At 36.9% G+C, this 18,235-nt stretch overlaps 1 pseudogene; it reads right to left on the bottom strand.

Moving 5' to 3' along the window:
- Positions 1-11,884: 11,884 nt before the first annotated feature.
- On the bottom strand, positions 11,885-16,703 carry LOC117662326 (nectin-2-like; annotated as a pseudogene).
- Between the last annotated feature and the right edge of the window lie 1,532 nt (positions 16,704-18,235).

Raw genomic sequence — 18,235 nt, 5'->3', positions numbered from 1 at the left:
AGTTATTTATTATTTGTCCAATGAAAGTATCTCACCTATATTCTCTGGATTAAACTATGTATCATGATTTGATTTTTGTAGATTAGTTCCTGGATTTACATCAATATATCCAAGAAGTTAACAAGGTTTTTTTCTCCCTTTAACTCAAAAATGGATATTTGGCAGTTTTTTTACTTTCTTTCATTTACAGTCAGTGTTGGAATGCCTAAGAATGATAGATTTCAAGTAAGAATATTTGTGCATGAAACAGATAGTGTTCCTCTCAATGACAGGCTCTTGGGCTCCCTATGTAAACAGATCTACATCATATAGAGCTTTAAAGATGATCACTAGCTTCTTAAATTGACTCCTGAAATTTACTGCCAACCAGTGCATGGCTAAAAATTTCACTGCATTCTCCATCAGTTCCAAACTGTCTTCAAAGACAGCCTCATGTAGACCAGGGTAAAGAAGTCAAGATATGTGGTGATAAGAGCATGTGTTACTGTCACCAAAGCTTCCTGGTTCAGGTAGGACGATAATTGGTGCAGTGGCTTTAAGAAGACAAAAACTCTCCTGGTCATATTTTCTTTCTGCTGTTCCAGCTGAAGCTATAAATCCAGGACAGCTCCAAGTCACAGATATTCTGTAGGTGATGTACAATAATTATGTAAAATACAAACATATGTTTCTGGGTTGTCTAGATGTTTATAGATAAATAGTACCTCCAACTTGCTAGGTTCTCAACCAGTTTCTCTAAGCTTCCAGGTATAGAAGCTCAAGATTCCATAGCATTTCCACCTCAGATTGGGATGGTGAAACAAAGTTTAGTGTTATATAACTTTTGTGTTTCTCTACTTAAAAAACTATTTTTATTATTAAAAAAAAAGAAAGAAAATGTCCATCTACTTGCTTCAGGTAAAGCACACCTGCTTCTATGTCCTTTTTTTAAAAATGAAAGAGAAAAATAAAAATGACTCTGGGCTGTCCTCTAATGTCTACTTGATCCCATTTCTACTGCTAAGTAGCAAATAGCTGAGCCCATAGAATGGAAAGCTAGTAGTCCTATATTTCCTCTCCCAATAGATCGCTGGGTCCTTGCATTGGCTCATCTCCTTCTTTGAAGTAGCTGCTTAGCACTACCAGGGAATGCCTTATCTGATACTCACCCCTGAGGCTTGATACAGCTCTCACATCATGTGCACCCTCTGCTGCCTAGTTGTGGCTATAAAAGGGTGGATAATTTTTATAATGTGTAGAACTAGAGAAATTAGCCATTTTCTCTTAAACTCGGAAGGCAGATTACATCTGAATTTGTTTCTATCCATTTAGACCATCAGAGCTTCCAGATATTGCAGTAGGACTTTCATAACATCTCCATTTAGTCCTATTGTTGCAGTGTACAGTCCAGTATCATCAAGATACTTTTTATTACAAATATCAAATCTATTATGCCCCCTGAAGGAGCAATGATAAATTTCTTAGAAAGATCATGCTTGTCTCCCAACAAATGTTTGGAAAAATAATTTCAAGCCATGCCTTTTTCCAGCTCTGCAATTTCTTTGAGCAGTATTTTGCATATCTTCTTGAATGGGTGACAGTAGACACTAACAACAGCATTGATTTTATTCACTCCATCATTATGTTTCTATAACATTTAATCAGTCAAAAAATACAGTATCACTAAATTCATTCATTTGGATTTCAGAACAGTTTTAGATACATTTTAGATATGTTTGCTATATTTTATCATGCCTCATTCCCAGGGCCGGATTTAGATGAAAAGAGGCCCTAGGCTATTCCACTTATGAGGCCCTTTCACCAGTGGTGGGATTCAATTTTTTTAACAACATGTTCTGTGGGCGTGGCTTAGTTGGGGGTGTGGCTTGGCAATCATGTGACTGGGTGGGCGTGGCTAGCTGGTCACGTGACTGTGTATGCGTGGGTAGCTCGTCATGTGACCAGGTGGGCGTGGCTATGTACATAGGGACTACTCAGAGGGCTGAAAAAAGTCATTTCTGACTGGGCTTAGCACTTTTGACCAGTCCTCACACTTATGACCATCCTCACATTTATGCCCGTGCAGCTTTCTTAACAACCATGTCACTCATTTCACAACTGCTTCTCTTCACCATGGTGACAAGATAGGGCAAAAACGTAAAATGTGAGGACAGTCGTAAGTTCGAGGACTGGTCAAAAGTGCGAGGACCAGTCAAAAATAACTTTTTCAGCCCTCTGAGTAGTCCATATGCACAAAAGGACTACCCAGAGGGCTGAAAAAAGTGATTTCTGACAGGTCCTCGCACTTTTGACCGGTCTTCGCACTTATGACTGGTCATCATTTATGCCCATTGTAGCATTCTTAACAACCATGTCACTCATTTCACAACTGCTTCTCTTCACCATGGTGACAAGATAGGGCAAAAACGTAAAATGTGAGGACAGTCGTAAGTTCGAGGACTGGTCAAAAGTGCGAGGACCAGTCAGAAATAACTTTTTCAGCCCTCTGAATAGTCCATATGCATAAAAGGATACAGCAATAGAGAGGGATGAAGGAAGGGAAGGGAAATTAGAGTAGGAGTGAGGGTAAGAGAGGGAGGAAGAGGAGGAGAAGGAGAAAGGAAGAGGAAGTAGGGAGGAGAAGAAGAGGGGGAGGAAGAGAAAGTAAGAAGGAAAGAAAAGAGAGAGGTGGTAGGTTTGAGGAGAAAGATTGCTGTACAATAAAAAAGATGAAAGGGAAGAAAGCCAACCCCAAACAAATATAAAGATATTAAGATAAAGAATGAATTGTTAAATTTTAAAGAATAAAAGAGAACAAATATGAATAAATAACAATAATTAGAAACACACATACAAACATACAATGTATTTTCTTTGAACAGAGTATTTGGCTGGTTCACAAATTTAAACAGTGTTTAGTCATTTCAATTAAATTTACAATTTCTATATTTCCTTTTTGCCATATTTATTCCTCATCTATTTTTGTAAAAAACCAATATTACCCTTCATCCTCATCTCTAATCTTAATCAAATTCAATTTTTCCCTTCTATTCTATATTATACCCCTTCCCATTGTCATCTATTTTTATATCCATCCTCAGATTGGTTAATTATGTAATATTAGTTGTTTAATATAAATTCAACATTTTAATATAAATCAATTAGTTATATAACTACCTTTTTTGTATATTAATCAGTATGAACATGAATATTCCAATTATTTCCATGCAATCCAATTTGTTACAAATCAATTAATTATATATACCAATAATAATAAACCAAATAATTTCCCCCATATATTCCTCCAAACCACAACCATTTCTGCTTTCAGAAATATACAATTAATAGTATCTCAATTATTACAATTCCCTAGTTAAATAGAGCTTTTTTTCTTTTGTGTTTTAAAATCCTGAACTCTCCTCTTTTTCCCTAAATTTCCCATTGTTTGCACCTACCTTTTTTGGTGAAGAAAAAGAAAAGAATTCTGCCTGCCTAATTTTCCAACCTTGCAGCAACAGCAAAGCAGTTTCAGTTTTGTTTCTCAGCATAGCTAGGGGGAAAAAATCAGCACTCTTTGCAAGGAAGCAGAAGAGCCCTTAGCAAAACAGCTGAGACAAATCAGCTGAGAGCCGGGAGGCCAATTAGCCTATGCTGAAGCTCCGTGGGCCAATAAAATTACAAAAAAACCACCGAACCCTTTGTTAAATTGCTGGCTCCCCCGCCCCTCGCCCACCACTATTTATTGGCAATAAATAGTGGTGCGGAGGGGCGGGGCAAGCCAGCAATTTAACAAAGGGTTCGGCTGCACCACTGGCTCTAGGGCGGCCCTTTGAAGCCCCGCGGCAAGAATTTGAAGTTTTTTTTTCCTCTAGCCATCGGAGGCAGCAATAGATGGGGAGTGGGCGGGGTAAGCGAACGGCCGGCGATCCAACAGAGCAGAGAGTGAGGGTGAGTGAAGGCGTGGAAGCTGCTTTCTCCATCCTGCTCTCTTGCGTCCGGAGCCCACGTGGATCCCAGGCAGTGGAACTCAGGCTAGGGAAGGGGTGGGCAATTGTGGCTCTTTTACAACCTGTGGCCTTCAACTCCCAGAATTCCTGAGACAGCCAAGCTGTCTCAGGAATTCTGGAAGTTGAAGTCCACAGGTTGTAAAAGAGCCACAATTGCCTACCCCTGGCTACGGTAGGCTGGCGCCGCGCGGGTGGGAGGCGAGGGGCGGGCGAGCCAGCAATTTACAAAGGGTTCGGCTGAACCCCCTAGAACCCCCAGAATCCCACCACTGTGTAGGCCCCTCTTGATCTTGAGGCCCTAGGCTGAAGCCTAGTTAGCCTATAGGAAAATCCGGCCCTGCTCATTCCTTATTGGTTCTGATCCTTTTATTGCTATGTTCTAATTATGTGATTTATATTTATTATTTCAATGGTTTGTATTTTCCAGTGTTTTGCAATTGTCATCTTTACTATAGTTAATAAATATATTCTACTATTTGTATGTATTCTGCTATAACCAGTAAGTTTGTCATCAAAAACTCTTCTTCATGATCTTATAAAATATTGATCTTGTTGAAATAAAATGAAGCATTTTTTCTCCATGAATTAATTAATGAAGATAAAGGATATCATCAGTTTAGAGACTTTGACTCCCTGCTTCATGTAACTTGCAGATGAATTAGACAAATGCAATATTTCTATTTCAGCACATGATATCTTACTAAACAAAAATATACTTTTACAGAGTATATATTTTGCTCTTAATTTTAATAATGTTAATTTTTAATTCTGATTTTTAGTTTTATATTGTTTTATTTATGCATTATTTGTTGGATTACTGTATACTGCCCAAAGTCACCTTTGTTGAAATGGGCAGCCATATAAATCAGTCAAACAATAATGAAACACTAAAATATTTGAAGATTGATTGGTGTATATTGATCTCATTTAAAATCAAAGGAATCTCTTCAATACTATATAAAACCATTACCAAATATATAAAAGGCTATCTTGAAAGTGTTTAAAAATATGTGGAGAGGACTTGAGATTAGAAATTGATCAATCAGTGTGGAATTATTCTGGAGGAGTACACTAAGGAAACCAATTAAGAATTGGTTATTTATGGAGAGAGATGACGCTTTGAAATTTGTACTCTGACAGTATCAGGACCCTGGAGAGTTCACATAACATTTTGAAGCAATTTCTATCGGCTTGAGACCTACAGCACATTTTGTTTGTGGCAAAAATGAAAAATGAAAAGATTGTACAGGACTCTAAAAGTGAATGACCCCCCCCCCCAAATCCACAGCTGTCTCTGAATTTGGGGTTTTAAGAAGTGAAACAAGATTTAAGCCACTCATTTTGTCCTTTAACCATCCTCCAAACTCCCAACAAATTAAAAAAGCAACCTTAGGGCTGAGGTGGAGATCTGCTTTATACACATACTTTACAGGCTGTGCTAAAGTTTTGAAAGACGAATTTTATCCCAGTGCTTTAGGGACAGGACACATAATCTAGTATATGACATACAAATCTATTTAGATACTGTAGGTTAAAACTGACCACAAAAATAATTCATAGAAGATAGTGTGCAGCTTTAAAAGTGCAATATATTATTCAAGGTCTCTGTAGATTGTGTTTGGGGGTTGCAATCAAATATACTAATTTTTAATACTAATATAATACTAATATTAATATTATTAAGAGCCTTGGTAGTACAGTGGTCTAAGGCACCCTATTATTAAGCTGGTTATCAAGACCAGCTGCCTGCAATTACTGCAGGTTCGAATCTCGCCAAGGCTCAAGGTTGACTCAGCCTTCCATCCTTTCTAAGGTAGGTAAATTGAGGACCCAGTTGTGGGGGCAATAAGCTGACTTTGTATAAATATACAAAAGGATGAAGGCTATTGCTGAGCACATTGTAAGCCGCCCTGAGTCTCCGGAGAAGGGCGGCATATAAATCAAATTTAAAAAAAAATTATTAACAAATATAGCAATAGCAATAGCACTTAGACTTATATATCGCTTCATAGTGCTTTACAGTCCTCTCTAAGTGGTTTACAGAGTCAGTATATTGCCCCCAACAATTTGGGTCCTCATTTTACCAACCTCGGAAGGATGGAAGGCTAAGTCAATCTTGAGCCGGCCAGGATCAAATTCCTGGCAGTCGGCAGAATTAGCCTGCAATACTGCATTCTAACCACTGCGCCACCAAGGCTCATATATTAATATTTATGCTTGCAGTCTAAACTTAATTTTGATTTTGGCTGAAGATTTTGAGAAAGTTGAGAAACACACAGCTGCCTTTGGTAGTTACTTCCTGTGTAGTTTTACTGATCTCATTTTCAAAGACTAAAAGAAAAAGATGCATTATAAAAATTCAGGAAATTAAACTTAACTAATACAAATTATAATTCATATATACATTTGATAATTTATATAAGTTAAGTTTAATTTCCTGAATTCTTAAAATGCACCTTTTTCTTCAACAATCTGTCCTTGGTGGATACTGGAGCATTGCCAGTGTGATGTTTATTTATTTTTCAGAAACTCCTAGATCCTTTTCAAGAACTGATTTGATGTGGATTTCTAAGAATCTTGCAAATAGGATATCCTGAACTTTTAGTTAATACATTTCCTGACCATATCCTTATCAATTTGATATTTAAGAGAAAATCTTCGACTTTTAGATGGAGATTAAATGAAATGTTATTACAGAAACACTTGGTGATGGATAAGTGCAGGAAGAAGCTAACTGCATTCTTTGGTGACAACATAAAGGGACAGGCTTCAACCATTTGGGACAACAATAAAGCTTTTATGAGAGGGGTTTTCTTTATCCAACATGATTGAGAGTTAATAAAGACGTTTCAAGAAAAAGTGCAGCCAGTTTGGATAAAATTAAAAAGAATGAAGTTTTACAAAAGACAGCAACAAATGTAACTACTATATGTCAGATTAAACTTCTACAATAACAACTCTCTATGCTAACTGTAAGGGAAATAGAGACAAAATTGAAATATGTGAAAGAGAAAATGATAGAAGCAGATATTAGTGAACAATATGAGCATACAGAAATCCCTTTTTATTATTTTAATTTGCATAAAGTGTAATATATTTACTGAGGAAAAATTGAGGAAAACCTTAAAAAACAAAATTTATCAAAACTTTTACAATCCCAGAGGCAAATTATGGGGATAACAGATAACAGAATGACAGTTTGAAGGGACCTTGGAGGTCTTCTGGCCCAACTCCCTGCTCAAGCAGGAGACCCTATAACCGTGATGGCGAACCTATGACATGTGTGCCACAGGTGGTATGCATAGCCATATTGGTGGCCACGCAAGCTCAATGTCAACTTGCAAAGCTTTCAAGTTGCCATGAGCAGGAGGGAGGGAGAACTGATAGAACTGATTGGTTTCCCTACTGAAGTGCATTCCATACATTCTTCCTGACCGCAATCAGAAGGAGGATGTTGGATTTCACAGCCAGCCAAAGTGGTTAATTGGAGAATGTGATTTATGACATGGCCAGAGAGGAGGGGAGAGACAGGGTCATAGGGGAACGTAAATCTACGTGGGATTAGTTCTAACTGCATCCGGATATTGCAGAAATGGTGCTCCTAATAAATGACTGTATTTCTTTTGAAGTTCGGCTCATGGCTCATGAATTAATTAGGGCATCTTTTGGAAACTTCACACTCAGCTCCTTTTCAGGCCTTCTGGGCCCATAAGAAGTAGGGAAAGAGGCTATTTCCTGCCTCCGGAGGACCTGGGGGGGGAGGCCCATTTTTCTCTCTCCAGAGCCTCCAGAGCCTTTCTAGGAGTCTGGGGAGGGCGAAAATGGCCTTCCCCACCACTACCCTGGAGGCCCTCCAGTGTTAGTAATCTTGTATTCCTCAAATTAATCCACTCTTTCGCCCACTGCTTGGTAGTATAGCTCCCAATCCAGAAGACTGAAACCTCCTCTACTCTTAACATCATGTAGCATTTTTAATTTTATTCTTCACTTTTTTACCTTGCCATAAAATTTTAATATTATCTTATTTAGTTCTTCAAAATATTTTCCCCCAGCTTTATTGGGATTGTCTGAAACGGGTACAATAATCTCAGCAAGATATTCATCTTAATTGTAGCTATTCTACCCAATAGGGACAATTGTAAGGTTTTCCAGTTTTCCAAGTCCATTTTAATTTGTGCTTTCAGTTTATCGTAGTTATCGTCTTTGAGAGATACACATCTTGCTGTTAATTGGACTCCTAAATATTTAACTTTCTTTACAATCTGCATGTTCATCATTCGTGTAAATTCTCTCTCCTGTTTATCTGTAAAGATTTTAACCAATATTTTCATTTTCTCTTTGTTTATTTTCAGTCCTGCAATTGCACCATATTCTTCTATCTTTGCACTTAATTTAGGTCCTGTTTCCTGTGGATCTTCTAGAATAAGCCCCAAGTCATCAGCGAATGCCTGTAATTTATACTCCTCCTTCTTTATTCTCATGCCTTTTATTTCACTATCTTGTCTAACGTTTCTAGCTAATACCTCTAAGGTTAATATAAATAACCTTGCCTTGTACCTTTCGTTATATTAAAGTTCTCAGTCATATCACCGTTTATAATCACCTTTGCTGTTTGTTTATGGTATAGTGTCTTAATCATACTAATAAATGTTTCTCCAAAGTCCATATGTTTTAATTGTAAGAACATAAACTGCCAACTCAAATTGTCAAAAGATTTCTGTGCATCAAGAAAAATCAATGCCATCTGCTTTCCGGAGTGCATCTCATAGTATTCCAATGTATTCAGGATCATCCACATATTATTTTTAATTTGCCTTTTGGGTAAAAATCCATTCTGATCTACATTACAAAGTCACAAGAATCTTTTCAGTCTTCTTGCAATCATTGAGGCATAAATTTTATAGTCTACATTTAACAATGATATCGGTCTATAGTTTTTTATTTGTAATATATCAGAGTCTTCTTTAGGTATCAGTGTTATAATTGCTTCTGTCCATGTTTTGGGAATCTTTGTTCAAACAATGCTTGTTGTAGACTTCAAGTATAAATAGACCTAAGGTATCTTGTAAGTACTTATAAAATTCTGCTGGTAAGCCATCTGGTCCTGGTGTTTTGTCATTTTTTTGCCTTTTAATTGCTTCCATTAATTCCATCATTGTTATTCTTTCCTTCAACACTGTCTTCACTTCTTCTGACACTTTTGGTAAGTTGGCTTCTTCCATATATTGTTTAATTTTATCTTCTACTATATTTTCTTTATTGTATAGTTTTTCATAAAATTCTTTTTTTCTTATCTTCATTTTTGGGTCAAATTGTACCTGTCTCATCTCACAGTTTATGTATCAATTTCTTTTCTTTCTCTTTTTTAAGTCTGAATGCTAATCATCTCTCCGGCTTGTTTGCATTCTTGAAAAAGTTCTGTTTGTCTGCTTTAATTTTTTGTGGCAGTTCCTCTTTCTCTAAAATATTTAATTCAGGTTTTACTAATTCCATTTGGTTTTTACCATTTAGTTTTTGTGGATTTCTCTGCAATTCCAATTCGAGTTTTTTATAGTCTTCTTCTAATCCCTTTCATCTTTTCTTCTTCTCCTTAATTTTCCTTCCTATATAGGAGATCGCTAATCTCCTAAAATATGCTTTTGCCATATCCCATACATTTTGCAGGGATGTTTCTCCATTTTTATTCTTTTTAAAAAAGAAATCCATTTTCTTCTCCATTTTTTGTATAAACTCTTTATCTTTCAGTGCTGACTTCTTTAATGTCCATCTTGGTTTTCTTATTTGTCCTTTCCATTTAGCTTTTATTGAATTATGGTCTACCCAAATATTTGACTCCACTTCTACCATGTTCGAGAAGTTTGAACTTGTGAGGTTTTCTTTTACAGCACGTTTCCCTGGACACAACGGTAAGGAAAGCAACAGAGCTTGAAAGGTAAGACCTGAATCCTGCTTCTCACCTGCCCCACCTGCCACCCCCAAATTGCATCCCTAAAGGAGGCAGGTGGCTAACCAAGTGGCAGAAGCCCTGCCATGCCCAGCAAGGAGGGGAGAAGAGATGGCAAGGGGAGCCACGTCTCGCTCCACGCGTCTTGCTTCTCCCCACCCCACCTGCCACCCCTCTCAATAAAGAGACGGCGGGGAAGGGAAGCAGCTATTGGGGTGGGTGGGATGTGTTGGGCAGCTCAGTCGGTGCAAAGAACAGGGAGGGGAGGGCATGTCCCCCCTCCCCCCCTAGTCTCACCTGAACTCATTTTAGTTGTGCGGCAAGCAACCAGAGGAAATGGCAGGACCGGCTGCGCATGCGTGCAAGTAGTTGGTGGGGGGGGCTTATTTTGAGGGGGTGTCTTATATTACCACATGCGCTGAAAAGCCCGATTGGGCTTATTATCCGGACATGTCTTATTTTTGGGAAAACATGGTACTTTTTGTATATTCTCTTGCAATTCCGATGACATCCATATCATGTCAATTCTTGACCATGATTTATGCATATTTAAATAGAAAGTGTATTGTTTTTTCTCCAGTTTGGATTCTCTCCAAGCATCTTTAATTCCTATTTTCTCTGTCATTTTGAAAAAGGTCTTTGGTAAGGTTCTCCTAGCTTTTTGGTTTCTTTTACTACTTTTATAGTCTAATTTTACATCAACAATTGCATTGAAATTTCCTACAATACAAATGTTATCGTACTCCGTTTCTATAATTTTCTTATGTAGTTGTTCATAAAAGACTTCTTGCTTGGTATTTGGTGCATATATTACTGTTAATAGTGTCCATTTAAAATTTATCATTACTTCTACCATCAGAATTCTCTCCTCTTCATCTTTGTAGATTTGTTTTGATTCTATTGATTCTTTGATGAAGAGGGCTACCCCTCTTTTTTTCTGCTGTGCTAATGAGGCATGTAGTTTCCCTATTTTAGGGTTTTCCAAAAGTTTTTAATGGTCATTTTTAATATGTACTTCCTGGAGACAAATCAAATCTAAGTTCAATTTTTTTAATTTGTTAAAAAAAATTCCTTTTCACTAACTGTTTTGAAGAACAATTTTTACAATCAGAAAATGATGAATTCTATTTTATAAGGAGATGTAATGCCAGAATCTTGGAAAGAAGCCAATATTGCTTTCTTACCAAAGGAAGGACAAGGTTTAACTTTTATTAAAAATTATAGGCCACTTTCTTTATTGAATAATAATTTTGAAGTGTTCTCATCAATTTTAGCAACCATTTTTTTGTAAAAAAAAGTTTTTACAAGAGTTTATCCTTGAAAATCAATGTGGATTTTTACCTAAAACTCAATTAAAAGATCATGTGACATAATGCGTTGAATGTAATAAAATATTTACAGCAATATAATGAAAAACAAACCACATTATTTTTTTTAGATGCTGACAAAGCTTTTGACAATTTGAACTGGTCCTTTAAAGTTCTGGAAAAGACAGATTTTGGTGAGAATTTATTTCACAGAATCAAGTCAATATTTACATCCCAAAAGGCATGAATTATAGTTATTAATGATTTGATTTAAACCATATAAAATCCAAAAGGGACAAGATTATCCTTTGTCTCCTTTGTTGTTTATTTTCATTTTTGAAGATTTGAATAGAGACATTAGGCAAAATGAGAAGATAATAGGCTTAAAAATTAAAAATAAGACCTTTAAATTGAGAGCTTTTCCTGAATATTTGGTTTTGATTTTACCCCCTGAAAGGGATTGAATCTTGAAAAAAATTGAAAGAATTTGGAATGTTAGCAGGTTTTAAGAGTAATAACAAAAAACAAAAATGTTGTTTAAAAATATGACTAGAAAAAAATCAAAGATGTTTGATGAAGAAATCTGGTTTTCTAACATGTCCAACTCCTATTTTCATATAATAAAATTGACATAAAAATGCTCTTACACATTATTCTTTTTATTTCCTCCAAAACAGAATATATTTTAAGCAGCATCCCGTCTTTTGGATTGTGGCTGTAGATTTAGACATACGTAGCTCTGGATATCACAAGGCCTTATTGGGGGCCACAGATGTCAAAGCTATCTCTCCCTCTGTAGATGTAAAGACAGGGTGTCATAAATGGGGTTGATCTAGTCCAGAAGTGTCAAACTCGATTTCATTGAAGGCTGCATCAGGGTTGTGTTTGACCTCGGAGGGCCAGGGGTGGTGGTTGGTGTGGCCAGGGGTGGGCATGGTCATGGTGGACATGGCTGGGGTGGACGTGGTCATGGTGAGCATTTGACACAGGCTCAAGATGCATTTTTCCCCTTCTTTTCTTTCTTTCCACAATTCTTTACTATAATCATTTTCCTATCTCTTCTACCAGATATTACTGGCAAACATTTATTACTTATTCTTCATACTCCACTAAACTTTTTATTTCTTTTCCAGGCAGCAAAGCTATTTATACTATTGTATTTTTATTATTCAATTAATAATAAAAATACAATAGCACAAAAAACATGATAATACAAGACTTAACAGCAGAGGTAAATTTCCAAGATAGTAAATAGAAACAGCTGTCAATTATAGATTGTTGATTGTAGATTAAATGGACCTACACTACGTAAAATCTGGCATTAAACTGTAGTATTAACATAGGATGTTGCTTGTTTTCTATCCAGATCAGGCACTTACTTGAGGCCACATAATTGTAATCCAGTCCAATCCAGTCCTCCTGTAGCACTGCCTGCCGAAAACGGGCCACGCAGAGTGTAGTAGTAGTTTTTGGCTGGCAGAGCGCTGCTGGAGGCTGGAAAGGCCAGAAATGGGCCACGCGGGGGCCACGTGGCGCCTCCGCATGGCCCGTTTTCAGCTGGCAGAGTGCTGCAGGAGGCCGTGGAGGCTGAAAACGGGCCACAAGGGGCCACACGTCCCCCCCCATGGTCTGTTTTGGCCAGCAGAGGCATCGTGGGCTGATCCTTTGATATTTCCAGGCCGGCCCTGCGGGCCAGTTTTAAGCACCCCACAGACCGGATCCAGTCCAAGGGCCTTGAGTTTAACACCCCTGATCTAGTCTAAATAGTGATCTTCCAGACTAGGGCCAACCTTACCTGCCACCTCTCACTCTTCTAGCATTAGTAATTTGTGGTATTGCAGCATCTCCTCTTTCATAGTGGAACTAACTTTTCCAGAGAGGTCATCTGTGATCCTGGGTTCATAGTAGGGAGCTTTAAGGGAACTTCAGCCTCAGTGGAGTTAGGAACTGATTCCATTTCTTCCAAAAATTGGCAAGGGGAGTGGCTTGTGTGCTACAGGTCCTTCCAAATTATTCTCCTTGTCATCCAGCTTGTTCTTTTGCTGCTACTGCTGCTGCTGCTGCTGATAGATCAGGATTTCAGTGGCCACCATGGACAAGGCTACGATGGTAGCTAAGAAGTCTCCAATGATGGCTCTATTGGTGGCTGTGCCAGTCATATTGGGCTTCTCCTGGACAAGAACAAGTTACTGCATCAAAACTTGCCCCATGTAATTGGTGTTGGCAGCTAAAGGTGTTTCTCATTAATCAATGACTTCCACTGACTTTGGGTGCAGTCCTCTGGATGTGGTCCAGGAGAAATCTTAACAGGGTGGGATTTCCCCTCATGCTGCAGATGAATGTGGCCTCATTGAGGGTCAGATACCAGTTTTCATCGTAGCCCTCTATGCAACCTCAGGAACATTCAACATGGAAAGCCAGGGACAGACTCATGCTGTGGCAGTTCAACAAGGCAGGTGATCTGTTGCTTGTTGGCTTCCTTGGTGAGAAGCATGTTGTAGTGGCTGATGACAGTGACAGTGCCATCGGAGTTGTTTATCTGCTTGGCACTGAAATTACCATGCAGCTTCAACTGCCAGGTGATGCAAGCTGGCAGCTTCTCATTTGTGGATGTGCACACAGCCATAAGCTGCTTTGTGTTGCTAGCCTTCACTTCCTCAGCTCAGTGTTGCCTATGGGTTTGGCCAGGATAACCAGGTTGTTGGTTTCTACTTCATTGCCATTGAGATATGTAGCAACTTGCATATGTAGGTGACTTTATCCATCAAGAAGAGGTGTTCAACTGCCAGTATGGCATCTATCAAGCAAAATGTGAGAAAACAAGATCCGCCTTCTCCATTGGATAATTTTGTTCATGCGATAGATTGTAGACAACCAGTCTCTGTTATTGCGATTTTGTAGGGCAGGACTGCCTTCTTCCCCAGGTAGCTGGTGACCCCATTGTGGACTGTCACTTGCTGGATGAATACAATAGAGGCAGCTTCAGAGGTGCAAGCGAATGGCGGTGGAGAAGGCGAGCAGTAGTAGTGGGTCCTCCACTGACGATGGTGCTCAATACTTGGCTGCACCGCAAATCTACCTCAGACACTCCAGAGTGGCTAAGAAGAGAAAATGTCGGGTTTGAAGGGTACGCTGGAGGCAACAGATTAAAAACCTGAACTACTGACAATGAAGGTGACTGTGCAGTTTGGAATAAATAAGACATCTTGAAGGAAGGGGTGGAAAAAAAAACTTTTATTTAAAAAAAAAACATGTCCATTAACAACTAACTGAAGAACATTTAGTATTTCTTATATATATATCTATATAGCAATTGAAGTATCTATAATTAAATATAATTAATATCTACTTTTGACTTATTATATATTTAGATAATGCTTATCTTTATTTACATATACATATACATATATTGAAATATTTATAACTTGTATTAATCCATAATAATCTTTGTGTATCTATATATTTATATATTTAATTCTGCATATTAATAGACCCTCACTTAATTGTAAGTGAATAGAGAAGTATACATAGAGATATAGAAATATATCCAAGGTTGCTAACTGTAATGGTAATAGAAGTTTAGGAAGGAAAGAATACATTTATGAAGTATTGATTACTATTGATTTGTATTATTATTGATTTATATATTTATATAGTATACATTATATTATATTATATATTATATATTAATAATTACTAATCAAATATTAATAGTGTACTAAACAATTGTTAGAAATTGGAATTTACTTAATTAAGGATTTTATCATAGTATAATAAGAGATTATTGGGGAACATTATAACAGTTAAAGGGAAAGAATATAAAGGAAATACGATAGGATAAAGATTGGAAGAGAGGAATAAAGAAATACGGCTGATAAATACACACACACACACACACATATGGTATTGTGGAAAAACTTTTTTAGAAATATCAAAATGACAAGCCCAACTACCACAGTCACCAAAATAGGGGGGGGGGGAATAACTTCAATGACGGCTTCCCCCTCAGGATCAAAGTTGGCAGAAGCCATGTTGGGAGGAGAAAAAGTGGGCTCTACCATCAATTTACAATATATGCAGTCAACCTTATTTGCGATACAAGAAACAATGTTAAAAATGCAGGAAGTCATGACAACCAATCACAAAGACATCAAGAATGACATGGGAGAAGTAAAGGGGGAGATAAAGGAGGAGATACGAAAGCTAGATGATAAAATTTGTACAATGCAGGAGATGATAATTAAAAACGAACAAAAGATAAAGTTGGTAGAGGCTAAAACGGACCATATGGAGAAAAAAAATAGACATAGTAATGAATAAAATGATGGCAGAACATAGAGAACTGGAAGGAGCCATAATAAACTTGGAGATGGAGAAATCAATGGTATATCTCCGCTTTCAAAATATCCCAGAAAACAAGGAAGAAAATCTCCCTGCACTGATGGCTAAGCTACTAGTGGAAATATTGCAAAAAGGTAAACAAGAATTGGAAAATGAAATTGATGAGGCATATAGGATCCACACGAATTATGCACGGAGGAATAGACTCCTGAGAGAAGTCCACGTTAAATTTGTCAGGAAAAAAATAAGAGATGAAATATATAGTAAAATACGAGAAGACCCACTGATGTTCAATGGAAAGGAGATTACTATACTGAAATAAATTCCAAAAAGAGTAAGAGACCAAAGACGAAGTTATCATTTTCTCTCTACACAATTACTATAATATAGAGTGATGTTTTGATGGCTCATCCCAGAAGGAATGTTGATAACATGGCAGAAGAAAAAATTTCGGATTGACACATTAGAAAAGGCTCAGGAGTTCTATGATCACTATGTAAGTGGGGAAGACGAACAAGATAGCAGGGAAGAAGAAGGAGAAAGTAAAAGCCAGGAAGATCAGATTTCGGAAGAAAAAATTGTAGAACAAGACACAAGAGACCATAAGGAAGTACAGCGTCAAGTACGGGAAGGAGCCAGAACCATAGCACAGACCGAGAACAGAGCGAGGAGAGGACTGAGATTAATGGATAAGTAAGAAGATGGAAAATGGAATAAAGATGGTGTCACTAAATATAAATGGCATCAACTCAGCTACTAAATGTAAACAAATACTATCAAGATTACATAAAGAGAAAATGGATATCATCTGCCTCCAGGAGGTACGTATTAAGGAAAAACATAGTGATCTCATAAAAAGTCCTAAATTAGGGGAAGTATTTTCGGCATTGGCACAGAATAAAAAAAGAGGGATTGCTGTATATATAAAATATTGGTTAACCCCTAGGAAAATATTTAGTGCCAATAAATTGGATTATAAAACAGTGAAAGAAAACAAAAATAAAAGATGAAAATTACCAAACGCATTTTTCGAAATGGCAAAAGAGTTTAATCTAGATGATGCATGGAAACAATTAAATATACAGAAAAAACAATACACTTTCTTTTCTCGTCCACATACCTCATGGTCTCGCATAGACATGGCTTGGATGAACCCAGAATTGATCAATATTCTAGAAGAGATGGATATCATGCCGAACACTTGGGCGGACCATAGTCCCTTAGTATTAAAATGGAACGGTAGGGGAAAAAAGAAGAGATGGACATTAGATCAAAGAATTGTATATTAAAAAGTTTTTTATTTTAAACACATTAAAAACAAAACATAGACATACAATATTTATAGAAAAATAAAAAAGAAAATATCACTTTTCTTTTCAGCTAAGTGCAGTGATCCATTCTTTCTATATATCAATATTTACAGATATTTTAGTATTAACTTATTTAACATTCATTTTCTACTTTCTATCATTCCTTCTATCTTATCAGTTGATCGAACACATTTTCCCTCTCCTTTCTTCATTCATTTATCTTATTTCCTTATTTTTCAACCATTCATACTATCTACTCCATACCTTGTAGTATTTTTATTCTTCTTTTCCCTTAATTTCTTTAGTTAGTTTATCTAATTCTGCGCATTCTAGAATTTTCTTAATTAAATCCTCTTCGGATGGTGAGTTTTCTTTCTTCCAATATTGCGCATATACAATATATATGCCGCAGTCAGTATATGCAATATGAGGTACTGTATTTCTTTAGTATAATTTTCTATCGAGATTCCTAACAAAAACTGTTCCAGTTCTCCCTCTATTGAATTCTGAATTATTTCTTCTATCCAAGTTTTAATTTTCGTCCAGAATTCCTTTGCAATTGGGCATGTCCACCACTGATGGTAGTATGTTCCATAACTAGTCTTGCACTTCCAACACTTCGAGGAGTTGCTAGGGAACATTTTTGCAATTCTGGCTGGGGGGAGATGCCATCTATGAAACATTTTCATCTGGTTTTCCTTGTATGCCATTGCAATTGTCAATTTCATATTCGTTCTCCACATCTTCTCCCACTTCTCTAATTCTATCACATGGTTAAAAATTTTTGTCCATTTGATCATTGTGTTTTTCACTGTTTCCTTTTCCATTTTATGCCACAATAGAAATTTATATAATCTACTGATTGGTTTTCGTTCATTCCCTAATAGAATTTTATCTAGTTCAGTTTGTTCTAGTCGGACTTGATCCTTTTTTATCTCCTCTGTATACTTTAGATCAAAGAATTGTAAAAGAGAAACTTATTCACAAATAATGGAGAAGGAATTAAAGATGTTTTTTAAAGAGAATAGGAATGAAGATACTACAATACAAAACCTTTGGGACACCGGCAAAGCTTATATGAGGGGGATAATTAGTGTGTATATGGCAAGGAGAAACAAAGAGAAGAAGGAACAACAAACATCAATATTGGAGAAGCTGAAAAAATTAGAATTATCACTTCAGAAAGATCCCCAAAACAGGGAAATCAGAAAGGAAATAGAGTTAATGAAACATAAAATTAATATACTATAACAGGAAGAAATGATAAGGAGTATAAAATTGGCAAAACAAAACTATTTTGAATCGGCAAATAAACCAGGGAGATGGCTCGCCCATAAATTGAAAAAA

This window comes from Pantherophis guttatus, chromosome 3, assembly GCF_059756535.1.
Source record: "Pantherophis guttatus breed Tessera chromosome 3, ASM5975653v1, whole genome shotgun sequence".
Lineage (NCBI taxonomy): Eukaryota > Metazoa > Chordata > Lepidosauria > Squamata > Colubridae > Pantherophis > Pantherophis guttatus.
The sequence above is the reverse complement of the archived record's forward strand: the minus strand, read 5'-3'. Positions and strand labels throughout refer to the sequence as shown.